We start from the raw sequence: 5,552 nt of genomic DNA, 5'->3' as shown, positions 1-5,552 counted from the left end.
CTGTAGTTTTATTGATATCTTTATAAAATTAGTTCACACTTTAACCAATAATACTAAGGTATACCGACTATGGGATGTTACTTTCAGTAACCGAACAGTGTAGAGTCACCTATTATTAAATATACAAATGTATATTTTTTTATATATACTTAAATCCAAAATATTTTTTTGTAAATGAAAAAATGTTAACGTAAATTTTTAGTTTAGTTTTATTTTCACATTAACGTAAGTTAATGTAAATTTAAAATCAGTTTACTTATAAATTAAATTCAAAATATTTCGTACTGCGGTATTTTTTATTCATAAGTAATGATTGTATTAAAAAAGATTAACACCTTTTCTCTCTGAAGAATTATTTCCTCTTATTCTTACAAGAATAATCATTAATTACTTGTCCGTATCCAACTTTTCGTTGAAAAATTGCGAATTTTCTTCCAGTTATATAAAGAAAAGGAGATAGTAACTGAGTAATGGTACGGTGTGAAAAATGTTTAGAATTTCTTGACCTTTTTAAGAGCAATTTTTTTTTTAAATTAGCAATAACGTTGCGCTCTTATTTTGTATCAGTCTGACGCAATAATTGATAATTCTCAACTACCTTATTAAAGTAAAATATAAACTATTTTTTAATAAATAAAGATTACATTCGTTTAAATAGCACTTTAAGTCTATTGTTCATGTAACATACTGAATAAAGTCACTGTAAATTAAAACCGATGCTTTAGTGTTATTATTCGAATAAAACCTGTTATTAACCAAAGAATTTCTGAAAAAAAAAAAATCATGATGGTTCTCAATCATCGCTCTAGTAAATTGGTTTCTTCCTTAGTGCTTCAAGTCAGGGTGAACCTATAAAAAATGCACAAAATGCTCTACTCGTTTCGCCCTTTTAGTTACGTAATTTTTTTCTCTCGAGCACTCGATGGAAATTGATGAAAGCTTTATGCCTGAGTGGATCAAAATTGCGTATAGGATATTTTACTTGTGAAATTTTTTTTTTTATATAAAAATGCAAAATCATATTTTTTTGAGTTGATGACAAACATTTAAATCATGAGTCGTTCAATGTACAGGATGTAACCTATAATTATAACCATTATATATATTAATACTTTAATCTATCAAAGTGATTTCGAACAGCTGTTAAAAATAAACACCTATTTAGCTTTTTCGTTTAATTTTTACGTGTAATTTAACTTGACTGTATCTTTGAATCCAAAGACAATAAGTATGTTACATACATTTAGGATTGTATGGAATTTAATAAAAAACAGAAATAAAGTTCTTTACACATATTTTTTTTTGTGATAAAAAAAACAAAACCCTAGATAACAATAATTATAGGACACATCTAGACTGGTACTGACTTTCATCAATACTCTCATATTTCATAGCATTTCGATGACAAAATATTTTTTTTTCGTAGATTTTTGCAGACATTATTGAATTTTCATAAAATTGCATATCATCATTTTACAGCGACCAATTAACCGAGTATAGCTATTGATTTTAACCATATCTTCAGTATGTGTACGTTAACAAACGCTAACAAAATTTTTGATTTGGAGTTTAATTTAATTATAAGCCTTTTTTATTACAGTTTTCAGTTATAGGAACAAAATGTAAAAGAAATACTTGCTTCATCCTAAAAAAATATGTCAGAGAAATATTCAAAAACATTCATTTAAGAACAGAAGAAAAATAACATTAAGAAGAAGTTCAGTCAGTCCACAAAACAAATGATTCTATATATTGTATTGATTGCGGGATCTGTTTAAATTATTCAGATTCTTTCGATTTTCCAAAGAGAAAAGGAAACAGGGTTATTTGTAAGCTTTGAACGAGCCGTTTCATTATTCTTAAAACAACGGCATTTCAATATAAAACAAAAGAGTGTTACATAAATTACCGTATATTTTTTAAGAATAAATAATAATATTTTTTTATTGTTCATTTGTGAGAAATATTTTAAAACTTGCACAAATTCGGGAATAGAAACGGGAGTTGCTAAATAAACTTTACTCGTAAATCACTCGGGACCGTGCTTATGTTTTAAAGTAATGATAATTTAGCTCGGTTTTTCATTTATATGTCATATTATATAATATCTACAATTTTCGTTAATAATATTGTTGATTAATTTGTTAAGAACTTAAAATACAATCAGGAAAAGTTTATGCTTTCATTATATTCGAAAATTAAACCATAAGGTATATATATATATATATATATATATAATATATACATATATAAAGGTATATATATATATATATACCTTTTGTTATATATATATATATATATATAATCACTACTCAATTATATATTGTCTTCTTAGTAAGTGTTACTTGTAGATCTACAGTGTGCTTTCGATTGCTGAACAATAAAATAAATCATAACAAATTGTTACTTATCAAATAAATTAAATCAGTTTTAGGTATTTTATTACTTCATATAACAGTATTACTTCGATCTTAATGCTTTAAGATTATCAAGTAAGTGTAGTCATAACAGTCGTTGAACTTATCCTATTATGGAACAAGATTATTTCTGCGTTGAGTTAAAATAGGACAATAGGTGAATATTAAATTTCCAATTGTATATTTTGATCGTAAACATGTATGCATTGTATTTGTACTTATTGGTAGCTTTTTGAGCTTAATATATATATATATATATATATGTATATAGTGAGATATAAATCACCATGATAACGTTTTTTTTATCGGTATTGAAATATATAAATACAAAATGAATAGGAAAAGTATATAATATATTTTAATGCAAAATTCTAAACAATAAAAGCTTAAAAGCCTCCAGATATTTATAATGAAGACGAATTTATAATTGTTTCACACTTGCATTTTATAATTTTTCCTACAAGGTTACTTTTATCATGAATTTGATGTTTTTCATATTGTTTATTGCTTTTTCAAGCAAATTTCTGCCACGAAAAAATCAAAGCCAGACAAAAAATCGTTTTTTCCTATCGCATTGAGTAACTCTTCCTCCTGATTTTCAGTTATAAAACAGTCTTAAGAACACGATTTTAGTTTCTGATATGTTGTCAAAATCAATAACCGACAATATTATTCAAAGTTAACCCGACCCAATTTTTCTACACTTGCTATCGACAGGGTTATTCAAATTTTACTCATGAAAAATGCATAACGAGGGGAAATTTAGGTTTTATTGCAACTGTTATTTGAATACGGAAAATGTTATTTCCGTCAACATTGCAGTGATCATATACTTGACTATAATTATGTAAATATATATATACATACAATGTTAATATACAAAGTAATAAAAAAGTAAGAAAGTAACATGTAGAGTCATTTTAATTTTTTACATATTTATCTAAGATTAAATTAATTAGTATTATGATTATTACTTGTATTAAAATAGTATAATTGGTTAATTTTCTTTAATAACATTTAATGAAAAAGATATAAATAACTCTCTCACCGATGAAAGTTATAATTAGAGGAATTTATGAGATAGACAAAAAGATTTTTTTTTCTTGTTTCACGTTGTCGGGCTTAAAGCAACGTAAGAATTACATATAGTTGTAGGATATGAGAAAAATATTTACGTAAATGACAAATAAAACATTTCTTCGTTATCTCAAGTATTGTAGACTCGTTGCCACAATCAATAAAGAAGTCACTTGGAATAGATACGGTTTTAATAAACAGAGTTAGCTGTAGGAGATGATCTAAATTTTTTTTATTCGTCCATTTCAAATACCAAGACTCATAAAGTTATAATTACAATTAATAGTTAAGTTGAAAAAAATTAAAATAATGAACTTTTTTAAATAATAAACTTAATAATGGTAATGAAAATTATTAAATAATAAAAGTGAAGTTACTCGTAACATAATAGGTACAACAAAAATAACAAAACATTGTAAGTATTATGTAAATGAAACTAATATTTTTCGGATAAACTACGCGTGATTTATTTTTGTAAAAAACGACATACTCCCGACGTTTCGGTTACTTTTCAGCAACCGTGATCACAGGCAGAAAAACTACATATTCCCGACGAGATGTAAGATCACTCACATCTCGTCGGGAGTATGTAGTTTTTTACAAAAATAAATCACGCGTAGTTTATCCGAAAAATATTGGTTTCATTTAAATATATAAAACTCGCGAAAGTCTTAGATCTCATTGTAAGTATTAAATTAATTAACTAATATATTATTGGTGTTGTAATTAATTCGTAGCGATTTTTTATTAAAAAGTTACGATTTATTTGAAATGAAACGAAAAATTACCTAATTGAAAATACTGCCCATCGCTTGCCACTACTTTTTCCCATTTTTCAGGTAATTGTCTAATACCCCGTTGAAAAAACTCTTCGTTCTTGGAGGCAATCGATGAATCGAACCAATTTTGGCAATCCTCATAAAATTTTATTTTTTTCCTGATAAACTATGAGCCATTGATCAAAAAAGTTGAAATCCGATGGAGCAATATTCAGAAAATACGGCGGATGGTTTAAAACCTCCCATTTCAAGGTTTCCAGGTATGTTTTTACTGATTTCGCCACGTGATGTCGAGCATTGTCGTGCAGTAAAATAAGTTTATCCTGCCTTTTGCTCCATTCCGGCCGTTTTTCCTTCAATCCATGAATCAAACGCATCATTTGTAACCGGTAGCGATCCCCAGTGACGGTTTCATTGGGTTTTAACAATTCATAATAAACCACACATCGTTGATCCCACCAAATACAAAGGAGGAGCTTAGACCCATGAGTATTGCGTTTTGCCAGTAATGATGATGATTTTCCGGGCTTAATCCATGATCTTTTGCGTTTCGGATTATCGTAATATATCCATTTTTCATCGCCAGTAACAATACGATGTAGAAAACTTTTTCTTTTATACCGTGCTAGCAGTAGTTCACAGGTCATAAAACGTCTTTCAATGTCTCTCGGTTTTAATTCATATGGCACCCGATTACCTTCCTTTTGGATCACTTCCAAAGCTTTAAGGCGTTTTCTTATCGTGGATGAATCTACTTCCAAAGATGTAGACAACTCTTGAAGTGTTTGACATGAATTTTCTTCGAGTAAATTCTCCAATTCTTTATCTTCAAATTTTTTTGGCTGGACAAGTCGTTCCTTGTCGTCTAATTTAAAATCGCCACTCTTAAAACGCGCGAACCATTTCCGACACGTTTGGTCAGCTAAAGCATGTTTACCGTAAACTTCTACTAAAATCCTATGACTTTCTACAGCACTATTGTTCATATTAAAATAATATAAAAAAACTCCCCGCAAAAACACTTTATTTGGTATAAATTTCGACATAATTAAATAGCTGCCACTTGTTGTTATTAACGATTAAAAATAAGATGCGTCCTAAAAACAGTATCTAATAACTGCTGTTCAACGATGAATTTGTTTCTGAGGGTAAAAACAGAACTCTGTAGTAACCACGCCATCTCTCATGAAACGCTACGAATTTATTTCAACACCTTAATATATTATAATTAATTACCGATAGGGGTCCGTACACTAAATAATTGTTATTAGTTATTGTT

This window comes from Danaus plexippus, chromosome 5 (genome assembly GCF_018135715.1).
Source record: "Danaus plexippus chromosome 5, MEX_DaPlex, whole genome shotgun sequence".
In the NCBI taxonomy this organism is placed as follows: domain Eukaryota; kingdom Metazoa; phylum Arthropoda; class Insecta; order Lepidoptera; family Nymphalidae; genus Danaus; species Danaus plexippus.
Note: the sequence above shows the minus strand (reverse complement) of the source record.